Source organism: Ambystoma mexicanum, chromosome 7q (assembly GCF_040938575.1).
Source record: "Ambystoma mexicanum isolate Mex_15411 chromosome 7q, UKY_AmexF1_1, whole genome shotgun sequence".
NCBI lineage: Eukaryota > Metazoa > Chordata > Amphibia > Caudata > Ambystomatidae > Ambystoma > Ambystoma mexicanum.
The window spans coordinates 800,446,019-800,464,714 of NC_090941.1; the positions used below are offsets into that span (position 1 = coordinate 800,446,019).

At 49.3% G+C, this 18,696-nt stretch overlaps 1 protein-coding gene across 2 annotated transcripts in view; it reads right to left on the bottom strand.

Moving 5' to 3' along the window:
- YAP1 (Yes1 associated transcriptional regulator) overlaps positions 1–18,696 on the bottom strand; it is a 538,742-nt gene that overhangs the window by 49,155 nt on the left and 470,891 nt on the right. The gene's annotated exons all lie outside the window — the stretch shown is intronic.

An 18,696-nucleotide genomic window follows, 5' to 3' on the forward strand; every position in this document is an offset into this window, starting at 1 on the left:
TTATACATGAGGTTTCTTGCATAAACAATTAATAATTCATTTATCAGTCATTTATAAAGCCTTCTTCAGAAGGGAGAAATAGAATAGTAAAGCACAAATATACTTCAATACTGTACACTCTAGTTTCTGAATCAGACAAGGCCCTTTTGGGATGGCCCACAGACACAACCTACACCCACAGGTGACTTCAGTAACAAGGGTGCTGAGGACATTTTTACCTTACTGTTGGCATACAGAATACGCTTTAAAAAATAAGTAAAAGGCAAAAGTTATTAGAACACAAGAAATACAAATAGTCAAAATCAGGGCAAATACTTTCAGATAGCTCTGAGAAGAGTCATTCAATTCGATAGGCTAAGTCAAACTCAATGGGCCAAAGTCTTTGTATAGGATGCAGCACTTCAGGTAAGTAAATGGAAAAGTCTTTGCACAAGTTTCTTAGGAGTCTTTGAAAACAAGAAAAATCAAATATAGGGCCACAAGCTGATTAGACTTGTGAGTTGCAGAAGTTACAAGCACTTCCACAGTAAGAGGTAAGTTCTCTTAGGCTAGTTTTACAGTACCTTAGTAAGGGCCTCAGTCGTGGAGACAAGAGGGAGGACGTTGGGCAACCCCTGCACTATACTGGCACTGTCAAAGCTGGCAATCGGCAAACTTTACTTTCAGTGGCTGTTTCGCATTGCAGCTTCTTGCGGTACAGCAAATGGCAATAACCGCGGTTCCTGCCCGTCAAGGTCGACTTTCCTCACATCTAAAGGCCTGCACTCAACTGAGGGGGGTCAGGCTTGGTCGGTCCTGCTTCGTGGGAGTCCGGAGGATCTTTTAAAAGCTTTAGGCCAGCTTACAAGCAACGCACGCAATCTGGTGTCCCTCTGCCTGGCTCTACGGTTTCCTGCAGCACACTGAAGAAATGCAACCAGCTCGGAGATGGGCGTCCAGATGGCTTACTTGGGAGTTGGCAAGTCGTCCTTTGCAGGGCTTCTCTGTCGGTGCGAACTTGGCGATTCGGTCCTGCAGCAGGGCTTCACCGGGAAAACAAATGATTCAGAAGTTGCAGCAGCCATCCTCTTCAAGCTCTTCTTCGGTTCCTTCATCCAGTGGCCGACTCTGCCTTCCAAGCCAAGAGACTCGCCTTTTATTCAGTTCTCTCCCATTGATTCCAGCCTAGCTGCCACTCACCCAGCAGGGTGGATGTCCTTGCCAGACAGTCAGCCAGCCAATCTTCACAGAGTGCGTTTGGGTCTCCTAGGAGACCAAGCACAGGGAGTTTCGGGTACCTTCCTCACTTCCTGGCTACCGCAGATACTCTGGAGCCAGAGGCGGGTTTCACTCCTGAAGCCTGCCAAAGGCGAATGAACCAAGAGACCAAACCTGGTTTGGCGCGCAGAGAAAAAAACTTGAGAACTTTTCCAAAAATAAATGGCGAAAAAAGAATGGGACCCGTTTTAACAACAGGAGGATCAGGCGCCATCTTGAAAAACATGGCTCCCACGGTTTAACGTTACCAGAGCTGCAACCAGTTCCGGGTCAGGGTAAATCATGGTGGTTTCATTGTAAAATCACTTTGCCGACCTATTTTTGGTCGTGGTACTTTTCATCGCCAACATTTTTATTTTAAACATTTTTTTTAGGGGGGGGGGTGTTTGTGCGGGTTGGGGTATGATTATTTAAGGGGGGCGCAGCCCCCCATAAATAAATAAAAAAAAAAAATGTTGGCGATGAAAGGGTCGGCGATGAAAAGTACCACGACCAAAAATAGGTCGGCGAAATCACGTAGAACCAAGGTAACATTTGACCGTTACACGAGTAACTCGACATAGGGGATACTAAGTAACCCCTCCAGCACTCTATTGTAAGATAGGGTGCCAGGAAAAGACCCCAGCGATATAGCAGCCTATCAACCCATCTCCTTATTAAACCTGGATGCGAATATTTATTCGAAGGTCTTGGCAAACCGATTAGCGAAGCTTCTTCTGGACATCATAGACCCAGACCAGACGGGATTTATTCTAAACAGAGCCACCACAGATAATACACGCAGAGTCCTCAACTTGATTGAGATAGCCAGGCAAGGCTCGAAGAAACTCGCCCTGCTAGCTTTGGACGCGACCAAGGCTTTCGACAAAGTGGACTGGTCGTTCCTCCGCCTCACCCTGGAATCGTTCGGCTTTGGGCCCACCTTCTTAAAGCTCACCTTAGCGAACTACCAATCCCCAACCACCCTTCTCCGAGTGAACGGTCTGCTAACTAACCCGATCTCCCTAACATGCGGCACCAGACAGGGCTGCCCCCTCTCCCCCCTACTGTTTGCTATGGTTATGGAATCTTTGGCCCAGCGGATCCGCCTCAACTCCAGAATCAAAGGCCTTCAAAGTGGGCCCTACCCAGCACAAGATCGCGCTCTACGCTGATGACGTGATGCTAACCATTACAGACACCTCTCAATCCTTAAGAGCCGCCCTAGCGGAAATCCACAGATTCGGGAAGGTGTCCGGATTTGCCATTAATTTGGTGAAATCGACAGCGTTGGGGATAGGCTTAGATCAGAGAGACAAGGCATCCTTCAGCGCCCAGTGCGCGATCCCACTAAGTGACACATCCATCCCCTACCTCGGGGTGCAGATCCCCGCTAACCCTGGAGACATCTATCGGATAAACTTCCCGCCCCTGATGAAAACTTTGGAAAAAGACCTAGACCCCTGGCTCAAGCAGGAAATATCCCTAATAGGTCGTATCACGGCCTGTAAGATGAATTTGTTGCCACGATTCCTATACGCCTGCTCAGCCCTGCCCATCATAGTCCCTCGCCCCCAACTACAGAGACTTCAGAGGAAGATATTTGGATTCATATGGAGGGGGAAGAAGGCCCGCATTCCACGGAGGACCATGCTATGTGCCCCGGACCAGGGAGGCCTAAGGGTCCCTGAACTCCAAAAATACCAAATGACGGCGCAGATAGCTCACACCCGGGCTTGTACTATAGCGTCAGGGCGCCCCAAATGGATGGACATAGAGCAATCCCGATTACCCCTCCCACTGCGCTTTCTTTTACACCTGCCAACCTCGCTGCGCCGGGCGTGGCCAGCGATTCTGTCCTCAACCAAGCCAACGTTGAAGTCATGGGATTGGGCCCGCAAATTCAGAGGTATCCTGAGAGCCCTGGGCCCCTCGGCCCCAGTCTTCCACAATCCGGCGTTCTCACCGGGATCTCCCCCCTCGAACTTTAAAAACTGGATCGCCGGAGGCCTCAGCTCCCTAAGCCAACTATTTGAAAGAACCCAGCCGCTGACATTCGCCCAATGCAAAAGTGCGTTTAACCTTGCAGAGTCAGACAGGTTTTCATACTGCCAAATCAGACACTGGTGCTCACACCCAGACGCGAGAGGCGGCCACCCGGACCCTGGATGCCTTGGAATTAACGGTGGCAGACCCTCCAGCCCGAGGGCGGATTTCGACGGTGCATCGATTATTCCAAGGGAACCTACTGTCAAATAGAGCAACATATATGGCGCAGTGGGAAAAGGACCTAGGGCATCCAATCCAGGATCAAGACTGGACCGATATCTGGTCCCGCACACACTCATCTTCTTTCTGCATCACCAACCGAGAATGCGCACAAACTGCTCATGAGATGGTATTTCCCACCGCTTCAACTACACCACTTCAATCAGTCGCTGGACCCACAGTGCTGGCGTCGGTGCGGCTCACCAGTCTCCTATCTACACATTTGGTGGTCATGCCCGGTGGTGAAGGTCTTCTAGGCCCAATGTATAGCTATCATCACAGACATAACCCAGATCTCGCTGCCACTGGAACCGGAGCCACTACTGCTAGGGACCCCGATCCCAGACACCTACCCGAAATCGGGCGCACCCGCGGCCCTCATCACACAATTGCTCATGGCCGCTAAAATCACAATAGCCCGGACATGGAAGGCTCCGGAAGGTCTCTTAAGGGTGTTGTGGTGGTTGAAAGCCTGGGACATCTTCATTGCTGAGAAAATTATGGCAGCAAATAGAGGCCGTCTCCATCGTTTCACAAACATTTGGTCGCCGGTGATAGACTATGACCTACGCTTCCCGGCGCTGACATACAAACCGCGCCTAGTGCAACATGCCCAGCGGGCGGTGGACAGGGAACAGACTCAGTCGATGGAGGAGCAGGCCCCGGAGGATAGCCAGATCCAGGATTTGAGGACGTAAGCCTGGAGAGGAGGGAGGAAGGCGAATCGAGGTAGGAGGAGACAGGAGCGAATGAGTCAGGAATCGGACTTGGTGGGCAAAGAGACAGTCCACAGAAGACTGCCGGGACTAAGAAGTGGGTGTGGGTGTCTGGGGATAAACAATTGTATATTAACGCAGTGATAAAGTGTTGATCTGTTATGCTATATTTGTTCTCCTGTGCGCCAACCAAAAATAAACAAGTTTAAAAAAAAAATAAAAAAAAATAAAAGATAGGGTGTGCGGGGTCTAGAAATGTACAGGACTAAGTAAAGTCAATTTCACTCCACTGTTCTGGGAAATAGTAGTTGATTCCATAGAAGGTATTTAAACCTTGGGAAATCTGAAGGACTTCCCTGTGGCACTGCATGGAATGTGCTGTGTGACAACTGTAAAAGATGCCTATGGAGTTGGTTAGACTCCATAACCAAAAACAAAAACAGAAAACACATTGATTTGAAAAGTTCAAAGTCCCAAAGTTTAGCAAAAGAGCTGGAGTGCACTAAGGTGGGAGGAATTGGCACGATAATAGGTGGGAAATTCCTTTGTGTGATTTTTATCTTCGGCGGGAGTCCCCGCCCACCCTCCAGTCTGTCTGTGGAGGCAGGAAGTGAGGGAGGAGTCCAAAACTCCACAACCTTTGTCTTCCTCCTTGCCTGAATGGGGACACATCCTAGCGGGGGGCTGGCTGTCCTGATTGGACAACCAGACCGCCCCTTGTTGTAAAATGCAGGGAGAGCATGCCGAAGTTGTGTTGTAGTTCCTGTTAAATACTTCAAACCTGGAAGCTGAAGACAAGTCGACCACTGGAATCAAAACTGAAGAGGATGATGAAGGAAAAGCGGCTGAGACGATTTCCAGCGAACGGAGAGCCTGCTGTCCAATCAGAGTCTGCTGTAGCCCTTCCTTCTAATCGACCTGGGGACTACGAGAAGACCTGCATTTTGAGCCATCCCATGCCGCAACCTTGCGGGCTGCAATAGCCCAATACCCTGGTACCTCGAGCCATTGTGTGGTGCACGGTCTTCTGAATCTCGCTGAAACTTCGTGGGCATCCTGCTGAATCTCCAGAGACACAAATCAAGTCTGAAAACTACCCTCACCAGAGTGCTGGACATGTGTAAAGACGAGAATCCGACCAGCGATATTCTGTCTTCTTCTGTGCTCTTGAAAAAGGCACCAAATCCACATTCAGCCATGAGGAAAACCTTGCCTAGAGCCTTCCCTGTTGATCCCTGCTGCAAAGTCCCTTCCAAGGTCCTGTTTTCAGTCACCATGACAAGGAATCCACCGACTGGGTTTTTGGCTGCATATACTGAAGTCCTCCTGCTGCAAAATCGTATGTGTTGAGGTACTGTACTGGCTTGGGTATTTACTTACCTTAAGTCTCTTGCGATTCCTGTGTAGTTGTGGGGTGTTTTCTGTAATTGGGAGGCCTCTTGTCCAGTTCACCCAGTCCCGCTGTTGGAATCCTCTTTGGGTGTCTTCTGTGAAGCCTCTTGACCCTCAACTAAATACTCACCTGTTTCAACAGTCTTTGCCACTTAAGAACCTATTCTGATGCTGCCTGTTTGACATTAGACCCCAGTGACCCCCCTTCTGCCACTGAACACTCATTCTCCAAGAATTAGGGAAATACTTAAGGGATTGTGGCCTTTTGCCTAGAACAGAGAATAAGTGTTTAAAAGTTACTTACTTGTAAAAGTGTTGGTTGGTAACTAACTCTCAGAGTGAACAGTTACAAAAGTTCGAACTTACTTTGAATGTGTGTTGCACTATTCTGAAAAGTATATGTAACATCTTTCTTTCCTTAGAAACTGTTTCACCATTCTAACAAAAAGTAGATGTAAGGGTATATTACTCACCTGTGATTTGGTTGTGCCTCTTACCAAACGTAATGCTGTCGGTTTCACTTTATTATTCCTGTTAGGCTAACTGTAGGAGTATCCCCCCCCAACAGGGTCTTGCTTCCCCTGACTTGCCGTTAGCGTGTCCAGAATAAGTCTGCATTAGGTTTTACCTATGTAGAATTACTGAGTCATTCATAAAGTGTAACATTGGGTTTTGTTTTCCCTGGTCTGTTTTAGACACAAAAAGTGTCTTAGGTTTATACCTGCTCCAAGTTGCTGATAGCTTCTTGAAAAAGTATATCATAAGTTACTCACCGTAGTGACTAACGTAATCTTAGTTCATAGTCCCCTTTCCTCCATACTGTATGGGCGTCCCTTCCAAGGGACGGCAGACGGAAACTTTTTCACCAGAAATATCCTTCTTGCCCTTTAAATGTAGAGGCGCGCTGGGGTGCGGCCCAGGGAGCATGCGCTGCCCTGACTCCGCCGCCACACCTCAGCCCCCATTGACGCATTGACAATAGATTTAACATTGCCTAAGGACACCAGTATTAGGGGGGAGGTTGGTGGGACGTATGGAGGAAAGGGGACTATGGACTAGGAGTACGTTAGTAGTCACTACGGTGAGTAACTTCTAATTACTCTTACGTCCCGTCCCTTTCCCTCCATACTGTATGGGCGATTACAACTGAATGTAGCGCTAGGGTGGAGAGGAGCCCCTCCTTAAGCAAACAGGTTCCTGAGAACCGCCTGTCCGAAGGCCGCATCAATTCTAGAGCCAGCATCCAAACAGTAATGCTTACAGAAAGCCGAGGGAGAGGCCCAAGTGGCCACCCTGCTTATGACCTGCCAAGGGACATGGCGCTGGAATGCGATGGCCGTTGCTTTGGCCCCAACTGCGTGGGCATGCCTGACATCCAGGCAGTGCAGCACTCTCTGTGCTTCATCCTTGGGAACGGGAAAGAACGTTGCAAGGACTATTCCCTTGTTCAAGTGAAACGCAGATGGAACCTTGGGCAGAAATGCTGGGTGCTTCCGCATGACTACCTTGTCCTTGTGAAAGGTGGTATATGGTTCAGAGGCGACCAGCACCTGGATTTCGCTCACTGTGCGAGCCGAGTTAAGACCGACTAGTAAGGCTGTCTTTATGGTGACCAGCCCAATGTCCACGGATGCTATTGGCTCGAATGGTTTGTGCGCCAGGGCGCCCAAGACTATGTTAAGGCCCCACACAGGGTGCGGTCTCTTGACCGGCGGGTAGAGCCTAGCGAGACCTGTCAGATATTTGACGATAGGGTTGGAGGAGGAAAAAATGCCTTCCTCAGAGTTCTTGTAAGCCCCAATGGCTGCAAGGTATGTGCGGCAGGTGTCCACCTGTACGCCCGAATGAGCGAGGTGCGCCGAAAAGGAGAGCACATCGTACAAAGTGCAGGCCAGGGGGTCAATTCCCTTGGAGTCTGCCCAGTGGCAGAATCTGGTCCATTTGCTTTTGATCCGGCCCCTGCTGGCATTGCTCCTGGCACCCTGTATGATCTCCAGATTGGCCTGTGAGAGGCTAAGGTGTCTAAGCGTTACCTGCTCAAGTACCACGCTGTGAGGGCTAGTTTCCCTGGCACAGGGTGTATGATTCTGTCCCCCTGCTGTGCCAGAAGATGTGCTGGGCCCGTCGGAAGGTGTATAGGGGGGCACCTCCGAGATGCTGAGGAGCTCTGAAAACCATGGCCTGGCCGGCCACCATGGAGCCATCAGAATGAAGAGTCGGTGAGACTCCTTGGTCTTGCAAATTACCCTGTGGGTCAGAAGAGTGGGCTGAAAGGCGTAGGCGATCATGCCAGTCCACTGGAGGTGAAATGCGTCGCCCAGATAGCCGGGACCCTGACCTTGCCAGGATGAGAACTGGGGACACTTCTTGTTGTCCCAGGTGGCAAAGGGAAGCACATGGGGTGACGCCCCCCTGTTGAAGATCTCCTGAATAACAAGGATGTTTAGCTGCCACTCAATTGTTTGCTCCCAGCCTGCTGAGCCTGTCCACTTCCAGGTTGGATTCCTTCGACAGGTGGACTGCCGAGAGGTAAATGTCGTTTTCCAGGGCCCTTTCCCACATGCTGATCTGAACAGAGGAGGTGAGCTGGTGCCTCCCTGCTGGTTGACGTAGTACATGCTGGACGAGTTGCCTTTCTGGATAAGGACAACCTTGCCCTTGAGAAGTGGTAGGAATGCTCTAAGCGCTAGCCAGATGGCGTTCAGCTCCAACCAATTGATGTGGTATTCCTGCTCCTGTCGAGTCCAGGTGCCGTGGACCGAGAGATCGTCCAGGGTGGCTCCCCAGACCTCGAGCGAGGAGTCTGTGGTGATGGAGGCCTGCGGAGAGGGCGGCCGAAAGGGCTTGCCCGTCCGTAGGTTGCAGTCCATGGACCACCAAGTTAGGTCCAGGTGGAGAGATGGAGGAACGTTGATGATCTCGGATTGCTCACCCCGCTCCCGATTCCATGAGGCTGCAAAATGCAGCTGAATCCTTCTCATCCTCAGTCTCGTGTGCGGCGCGGCTAACAGGACCGCTGCCAGTAGAGCCAGGAGATGTTGGTACCACCATGCAGAGGTCACCTCTCTGCTGAGGAAGTGGGCGGTGGCCCTCTTGATGGCAGAGATTTTGTCCTCCGACGGGAAGACCCTCTCAGAGCACGTGTCCCAAATGAGTCCCAGGAATGTCAGAGTCTGCATAGGCTGCAGCTGCGACTTCTTGAGGTTGAGCGAGAAGCCCAGATTGTGCAGTGTGTTCATAAGGGCATGGGAAGAGTGGCGAACCGCTTACGGAGATGTAGCCCTGACGAGTCAGTCGGCGAGGTATGGGTAGATGTGGAGGCCCTGCGCTCTGAGGAGGGCCGCCACAGCGTTCACGAGTCTGGTAAAGACCTTGGGGGCCAAGTTGAGGCCAAATGGAAGGACTTTGTATTGAAAATGGTAGCCATTGATCTGAACTGTAGGAAAGAACGATGGGGCTGCCTAATAGGGACGTATAGGTACATGTCCTTCAGATCCAGGGAGCACATCCAGTCTCTCCACTATAAAAGCTGGCGTAACCATCTTGAATTTTTGCAGGGATAGGGAGAGGTTGAGGGTGGAAAGGCCCAGCACATCTCTCAGGCCCGCCTGGTTCTTCTTCTGAATAGTGAAAATCCTGGAGTAAACGCCAAAGCCTCGCTTGGAGGCTGCAACTTCCTCCACTGCCTGGCTCTCTAAGAGCAACCGGATCTCCACCAAAAGCGTTGCTGTCCCAACCGGTGGGAGTGGAAGGGAGAAGGGAGGAGGGAGGAGAGGCTGGGATAGGAAGGCGGTACCCCGTGGATACTACGTAGAGGATCCAGGGGTCCGCAAAATTCTGGTGCCAGAATTTTGCATGGAGAGCAAGCCTGCCTCCCAACGGAGACACGTGGACCCGAAGGTTCTTTCCCTCGGAGGCTGACGCTGAGGAGGGGGACTGGAAAAAGTCCTTACTCCCCCCCCCCTCCCCCTGTTTGCTGCCTTGGTCCGGCTGCCTGGATCTGCGTCCTGGAAGCCGCGGAACCCTCCATATGCATGACCCTTTTCCGAACGCTGCAGAGATTGGGTGTTCGATTTGGGTGTGGTCTTTGTGAGAATGGATAGAGACTTTGCAGTTTGTGAGCTGTTCCTCTTTGTCCAGCTCTTTGTCCGTAGAGGAGTGGAAGTCGTCCCCCCCCCCCCCTCGAACGGTAGATCTAGAATGCACTCCTGGACATTCAGGTTGAATTTCGTTGCCCGGAGCCAGGCTGTTCTCATGTCTGTGGCAATGCATATGGCACGGCCTGAAGTATCGATATGAGCCACTGTGGATTCCATGAGGTCATGTGCTTGGCTTCAGCTAGCCCTGCCTTAAAGCGTGATTGGCGCTGGTAGGGAGTTCTGGGAGGAAGTCTGCAATTTCCCGCCATAACCTTTGGTTGGCGGCAGACAGCATGGCATCTGCGTTGGCCTGCCGGAGGTGCAAGGATGAGTTGGAGCCGATTTTCTTGTCGTACGCCTCCAAGATCATCTTCTCCTTGGCCTAGCAGCACCGCGGAGGAGGCTGAGGACGCCTGAGGCTTGGAGTATAGTGATGCCGCAGCGATCACCGAGGAGCGTGGCTGAGGACGGGTCAAGTGCAAGAGTGTATCCCCCTCCATCTGCCTGTACTTGGCGTCCAGGTGTCGATTGACTGGCTGGACCGAGTGGGGCCTGAGCCAACCCTTCTTGGCCAGGGACACTACACGGTTTGCAGTGGAATCCCCGTGTTGGCAGAGGGGCATCGTGTGAGGATTTCTGCCAGAACCCCCTCTCCCGGCTGTTCGACCTCGGGGTGGGGGAGGCCCTGGTACTCCGCCAGGCCAGCAAGACATTTGTGGAAGGCCCTGGCTGAGGATGGCGTGTCCGGATCCTCCTCCTCGTCCGTATCCTGCGGATCTGGAGGATCCTGTGGAGGAGAAGGAGGAGTAGATGGCGCCGGAGGCTGGGGTACAGGGCCGCAGCTGGAGGCTGCGGAGTTGGCTGTGGAGCCGGAGGAGGTGGCTGCACCGGGGCCTGGGGGCCCAATTGCGGCGTCTGTGGTGCCGCTAGCATGGCGGGGATAACTTCCCTGATGGTGTCTTTGATGATAACCCCCATCTGAGGAGACCTCATGAGGCAAAGGAATTTCTCGAAGAGCACCTCTCACTGGCCAGAGGTGGCAGGGGGTACCGATTGGGTAGCGGGGGGCTGCTGGAGCCGCTGCATACCCTGTCCACATGGATGCAAAGGAAAGCTGCTCTGCGCAAATGAAGGGTAGATTGTAGGCCACCTACCTGGTTGAGGCCAGTCCCACCTTGACACTCGTTCTACGCCGAATTCCTGGAATGGCGCCGGACGGGTGCCTCTTTCTGGCGCGGCGGCCATTTTGTCGCGCTGCCTGCCATGTGCCTGCGACGTGGTGCTTGTCCAAGACTCATGCATGTGGCTCACGAGGCCTACCCTGCTCCTCGGGCCTCGGCCCGGTAGGTGTGACACCCTCGACCAGGGGAAGGTTGGGGGGTCGTTAGAGCTGCGTTTAGGCGCCCCCTCTGAAGTATTCCCGGTGTTAGGGCATAGCCCCTCAGCCATGGTGCCGGTAAAAGGGCAGAGCCTCTCGGGTGTAGACCCGGTACAAGAACCTTCCGGTCCTCAATACTGCGCCCGGGAGGATCGGCGGATCCCTCGACCCAAGGGCCGGTAGCTGCAGCAGCCTCGGTGCACGTGCCAGTAGAAGGACCTGGCCGGTCCCTCCCGCGCAGGCGAGTCCCTGGGAAGGAGTCTCCCTTGCAGGGTGCGCTGGAAAATATTGGCCCTACCTTGGGCCTGGGTCAATGCTTCACAATATTTTTGAGATCGTCTGTAGGCGACCACTGGAAGAGCTCCCTCTACCTGGCTAGTCTGTTCTTCAGCGCCTTCGAGGACAGCGAGTCACACGCCGAACATTGTTGTCAACCGTGGTCTGGGTCAAGGCAACGTAGGCAGAGGACGTGGGGGTCTGAAGTTGGGAAGAGCCTGTTGCAGGATGGACACCTGCTGAACCCTGTAGAAGTCGATATGCACTGGGGAGGAGCTTGACACCTGAGGACCGAGTACCTGAATGATAGATAAGACTAAGAAGAAGTATCTGCACGTGGAATTACATGGCCGTAGCCAAACCCATGAGCAATGGTGAATTTCGGCCCGTTCCAGTCGACGCGGAAAAGGGGACTGAGGTGTGGCGCCGGAGGGCCAAGTCAGGGCAGCACATGCTCCCTGTGCTGCACCCCTGCGCCTCTAAATTTAAAGGGGCAGAAGGTTTTTTTCTGGTGAAAAAGGTTCCGTCTCGCATCCCTTGGAAGGGATGCCCATACAGTATGGAAGAAAGGGGACGGGATGTAAGAGTAATTGGGTTTACATACCTTGAGTTAGCTGTGTGCCATCCAAAAATAAGTTACAAGAGTTACTGCATATCACAATCTGTGTTTCACTGATCTCAAAAGCACATGTAATTGAATATTACATCCATAGGTTTTACTCACCTAGTTTAACTGTGTTTTCACAAAAGTAGTTATAGGTTTTTACTGTACCTAGAATAAGTGTTCCACTATTCACAAAACATATATTGTCCAGTTGACTGATTATGTGATTTGTTGCTGAGCGTCATGGTACAACTGGTAGGTTCTAGTACCCTTGAATTACTGTAACTAAGCATTGGTTTTTACTCCCCAAGAAGAGTGTGACCTATACTGATTGTGTATGAAAAGGATTGACTTCCCTAGAACTACTGCTAGGTGTTCCAAATAACGTTATATGCTTTGGTCTGTATACCTTGAAGAATAGTGTTGTGTTTTTATAATTGTTGTTATATATAATGTGATAGTACTCATTTCCCCCAAGATTTATCTGGACCTACTTGTATTTAAATAAACCATTTATTTTTACAATGCATAGTGTTTCAGTGTTTCTTTGGACTATTTGTATTACAATTTCAGTTGTACTGATTCTACAGCCCTAACTCCTAATACAAGTCTGGCTGCTCTGTCTACGCTACCAACGATCTCAGGTGGTACGGTCTTAGCCTAAAAGTGGAGTCTTGTACTGCCTCAGATGAATGGTTTTACTAAGCCCTTAGTTGGACTTCAGAAAAACTGTCCTAACATTGTGATTCCTGTGTAGTTTTGGGGTATTTTCTCGATTGAGAGTCCTCTCGTCCAGTGCACCCAAGCCCACTGCTGCAATCCTCCTAGGGTGTCTTCTCTGAAGCCCCTGGAACCTCAACTAACTCTAAATGTTAAGTACTCACTTGTTCTAACAGTGTTCCTTAGGAACTCTGACTTTTGCTACATAAGAACCTATCCTGAACTGCCCTGCCTGTTGGACACTAGACACTAGTTCCCCTCCCCCCCCACCCGCCCTCCCCTTCTGCCACTGTGAACACTCAGGCTCCAAGAATAAGGGAAAGACTTCTAAGGATTGGGCCTTTTGCCTAGAAAAGGGAATACGTGTTTAAAAGTTACTTACTTGCAAAAGAAGTTAGTTGGTAACAAACTCTGAAAGTGAACAGCTCCAAAAGTTATTACTTCCTTTAGAAATGTTCAGCCATTCTGAAAAGTATATGTAAGGTTATTTTACTTACCTTAGTAATGCTCTGCCATTCTGAAAAGTATATGCAACATCTTTATTTCCTTAGAAACAGTTTCGCCATTCTAATTGAAAGTAGATGAATGGTTATTTTATTCACCTGTAAATTGGCTGTGCCACTTTCCCAAAAGTCATGCTGTTGGCTTCAATAAATGTTTCTTTCAGAGAATAGGTATATACGTTTCCCAACTGGGTCTTGCTTCCCCTGACTTGCTGTTAGCCTGTCCAGAATAAAACTTTATTAGGTTTTACCTAACTAGAATAACCTTTAAAGGGTAACACTGGGTTTTGCTTCCCCTGGTCTGTTTTAGATAGACACAAAAACAAACAGTCGGAGGTTTATACCCGCCTTTAAGTTGCTAATGACTCCTTTAAAAGTGTATAGGTTTTACTTACCTTGTGGTAGCTGTTTGCCATCCTAAAATAAGTTACAAGAGTTATTGCTTACCTCAATCTGTGTTTTACTGATCTCAAAAGCACCTGTAATAGAATATTGCATCCTTAGGTTTTACTCACCCAGTATAACTGGGTTTTCACAAAAGTAGTTCTAGGTTTTTACTGTACCTAGAATAAGTGTTCTACTAACAAAAAGTATATTGTCCAGTTGGTTTACTATGTGATTTCTTGCTGAGCATCACCGTTCAACTGCTAGGGTCTACTACCCTTATATTACTGAAAGTAATATAAAAAATAACTATTAGTTTAACTTCCCTAGAACTCCTGTTAGGTGTTCCAAATACGGTTGCATGCTTTGGTCTGTGTACCTTCAAGCATAGTGTTCTGTTTTTCTATGTGTTTATATGATTTGTGATGGTACTTATTTCCCCAAGATGTATCTGTGCCTACTTGTATTTAAACAAACCATTTACTTTTACAATACATAGTCTTTCTTTGGACCATTTGTATTACAATTTCATTTGTACTGATTCTACAGCCCTCTCTCCCTCCTAAGATAAGCCTGGCTGCTCCGTCTACGCTACAATGAACTTCGGTGGTACAGCCTTATACTAAGAGTGGAGTCTTGAACTGCCGCAGTTGAATGGTTTTACTAAGCCCTTAGTTGGACTTCAGAAAAACTGTCGTAACAGCAAGGGTGTTGAGGTTACCAGCTGTCAAGAGGCCGTAGATCTCTACGGCATGGGAAGGTAGTGAGCTGGTATTGACCAAGGCTAGTTTGAGGATTGGACTATGAGGTTTGCAGGTGCCTGCTTCAGAGCATGGGTGGCCAGGTTGAAAGGGGTAGAGTTATTGGAGGCTGAACTGAAAGGGGCGAAGGCAAGGTTAGGGTTATGGTTGTCAGTCATATTAGAAGACTGGTTGGTGGTCGAGTCAGTCCAGTAATGGCACTATTAGCAGTGTTGGCCAAGATTACGTCACTAACAGGAACTGTGCCATGAGCAGTGACACTATTGGCAGTGAGGGGCACACCTGGATTGTCAGAGGGCACAGTATTGGGGACAGCGGCTAAGGCTGCAGCACAGGACAGAAGCACATGCAGCGCAGGAGCAATATAACAAGATTGGGGACAACTACCATCAAATTAGGCACGATATTCGCAGCAGGAAGTAGTTTCCTCATACATGGGGTCAGCATTAGTGGCATGAGTGGCAACATCGTCACACGTAGGTGCGGCCTTAGCAGGAGTAGGCACACCAACTTCACGCAACAGATCAGCACTGGCAGTAATCACAGCAGTAGTCTCACAAATAGGGGGAGTACCATAACGTGTGGGTGCAACATTAGCAGGAGTAGGCACACTAACTTCACACAATAGATCAGCATTGGCACTATTTGTAGTAATAGTATAACATCCGGGCGTAATATCACCACAAGTGGCAGTTACATCAGATGTGTGCGATGTTACCCGCAGTAGATACAGGTACCTTGCCGGGGGTACACGGGCATTTGCATGAAAGGAGGGGTCAGATGTGCCGGGTCTGATGTTAGCGGCGACATGTAAGGTCTGGGGAGTTTTTGCTGGACTCGCGTTCATGAGGCTGTGGGGAGAAAGTGCCTTCTTGGAGTCTGCTGCAGTAAGGGTCTGTAGTTCGGTGCGCTGGTAGGTATTGGCGGCAGCGTTCGGCACAGACCATTTTGTATGTAATGGGCTAGTGGATGCTGAGAGGAGATGGCGCATTCTTCCGTGCAGATTCTTGTTTCTTGTGAATGTCGAAGGGGTGAAAGTGCAATGGGGGATCGTGTGACTCAATGAGATCTGCCACTTATAAGGCTGGAAGGGATTCAACTCTACATTTTTTGGTGTGACTTTTCAATACCATACACTTTGAGTTTCTGAATCAGACAAGGTCCTTTTGGGATGGTCCACAGACACAACCTACACCCACATGTGACTTCAGTAACAAGGGTGCTCGGGACATTGATACCTTACTGTTGGCATTAGAATACTCTTTAAAAGTTGGTAAAAGGCAAAGGTTATTAGAGCACAAGAGACCACAAATATTCCAAAGCAGTGCAGTTCACTAGTCATTCAATTCAATAGGCTAAACCAAAGCCGATGGGCTAAAGTCTTGGATAGGATAAAGCACTTCTGGTAAGTGATGGGAGTCTTTGCACAAGTTCTTAGGAGTCTTTGATGAAAAGAAGAATCAAATGTAGGGCCACAAGCTGATTAGACTTGTGAGTTGTGGAAGTTTTCTACAGTAAGAGGCAAGTTCTCTTATACTGGTTTTACAGTACCTTGGTAAAAAAAGAAACGATGCAGCCGAGGACCTCAGTCGTGGGGACAAGAGGGAGGACGTCGGGGGACTCCGGCACTCCACTGTCAAAACGGGCAACCGGCAAACTTTACTTTCAGTGGCTGTTTCGCATTTCAGCTCCTTGCGGTACAGCAATAAGCGTGGTTCCTGGCTGTCAAGGTGGACTGTCCTTGCTTCTGGGGTCCCGCATTCTGCTGAGGGCGCTCAGGCTTGGTCAGTCCTGCTACGTGGGAGTCCGGAGTATCTTCCAAAATCTTTAGGCCAGCTTAAAAGTAACACACACAATCTGGTGTCCCTCTGCCTGGCTATACGGTTTCTTGCAAATTCAACCAGCTCAGAGATGGGTGCCAGGTGGCTTACTTTGCAGTTGATTGGTCCCACCAACTCAAAGGGAGAAGCTGTCCCTGTAGGGGCTACCAATGCGAACTTGGCAAGTAGTCACTGCAGCAGGGCTTCACCGGGCAAACCAACGGTCCAGGAGTTGCAGCAGCCGTCCTCTTCAAGCTCTTCTTTGGTTCCTTCGTAGTGTTCGACTGCCTTCCAAGCCAAAAGACTAGCCTTTTATTCAGTTCTTTCCCATTCCTTCCAGCATAGCTGTCACTCAACCGACAGGGTGGCTGTCCTTGCCGGACAGTCAGCCAATCACCACAGATTTCATTTGGGTCTCCCAGGAGACTAAGCACAGGGAGATTCGGGCACCTCCCTCACTTCCTGCCTAACTCGGACACTCGGGAGCCAGAGGTGGGTTTCTCTCAGAAACCCTGCCAAAGGCGAAATGAACAGAGACCAAACCTGGTTTGGTGCGCAGAGACACTCTAGAAGGACCTTTCTACAAAGACCTGGCGAAAAAAGAAGACTGGGCACCATTTTAGCAAAGATGGCCCAGAGAAGGTATTTAAACCTTGGGAAATCTGGAAGACTTCCCTGTGGCACTGCACTGAAGGTGCTTTGTGACAATTGTAAAAGATGATGCCCATGGAGTTGGTTAGACTCCATAACCAAAAAAGACAGTGTATAAAATACCATTAAAATACACAAGAGAGGGAAAGAAAAAAAAAAGTCACACTCTCTCCAGGTAAAGAAAATCAAGTCCTCAAAATCTAGCAAAGTTGCTGGGGGTCTCTAAAGTGGAGGGAATTAGCACATTTTTGAGAATTCTCCCAAACAGCGGTAATCTTAGACTCCCCAGGAACTTCACTATGCAGATGGGGCAGTCTTTGTTGCTGGGGGTCCATGTCTCCTGTGGGGCAGTTGTCATCAGACTTTTAGTTAGAGTTCATCCATGATTCCCATAGCCGCATTCTGGCACTTTGGCAGTGGGCATCCTTCTTGTAACAACCTTCCACTGTCTCAATGTGAGGGTATTTTCTGAATGGCCGAGTACATATTGTCTTTCATATAATCGGTATGGACATGTCGCAAAAAAGTTGTGCATGGGTCACAAATTGTAGTTCGTCTGTTACTCCAAGACGGTGGTGAGGGGGCGGGGCCTAGAGAGGAGGCATCCGCCTGCTCCTTTACATAACGCCTTAATTTCCCCTGATCTCAGCAACAATCAAATACAAGACCTGTATGACCTTGTAAGACAGTTTACTGATGTGTTTAGAGAGACGCACGGAAAAGTGAAGGACATTTACCATCATACTCCTGCAGGCAAAGTGGTACATTTAAAACCTTAACGATTACTGAAACTAGAAAAGATACCATCATCCAGGATGTTAAACACATGCTTGAGGTTATCATCATACAACCTTCCAATAGTACTTGGTCCTCTCCTATCGTGTTGGTGGGAAAAACCAATGGAAGGTGGAGGTTTTGTATAGACTTTAGAAAGTCGAATGCCATCTCTGCCTTTGACGCTTACCCAATGCCCCGGATCGGCGATTCGATTGACTGGCTGGGTAATGCGGTCTACCTTTCAACAATAGATCTAACGAAAGGGTATTAGCAAGTTCCGTTGTATGGACCTGATAGAGAAGACTGCCTTTGCTACTCCCATAGGATTGTTTCACTTGAAAGTCCTGCCTTTTGGTCTACATGGTTCTCACGCAACATTTCAGAGGTTGATGGATAAAATATTACAGTCATACTCAGATTTTTGCAGAGCCCATTGAGACTTTGTTGTGATCCATAGCAAGACATGGGAAGATCATTTATACCACCTTTACACCGTAATGAGTGTGTTAAGAAAAGCGGGGTTGACCGCTAATCCCAGAAAATGAAAGCTGGCCTAATTGGCAGTTAAATATCTGGGTTTTTCTGTGGGTAATGGTACTGTCTGACCACAGCAAGAGAAGGTGAGAGCTGTTCTCAATACCGCCACTCCAAAAAACCAAGAAAGATCTGAGGGCCTTTTTGGTGCTAATCAGGTACTACTGCAGGTTTATTCCAAACTTCTTCATGCAATCTCTATATAACCCTCCAACTGTTCTGACACAGCCCTCAGTGATGAGCCGACCATCTAGTTGAGGGGACAGAAAGGCTGACCCTATTGCTACAAATATTTTTTTCTCTTTAAAAGAGTTCTAGCTTGAACCCGGATTCCTTTAATTGTCCTGATTTCTTGAACTACAACAATAATTACAAGCAAAAAACTCCTAAAAGTGTGCATTAATCTCATGCACGTTTTTTGGATCATGGGGTGTCCCATCATTACTGGGAAATTCCTCAGTAGTGTTCGCCGACCGGTTTCAGTGGTTCATGTAGGTGTGACCACTTCCTTTAGGACCTCAGATGCTACGTTGATTA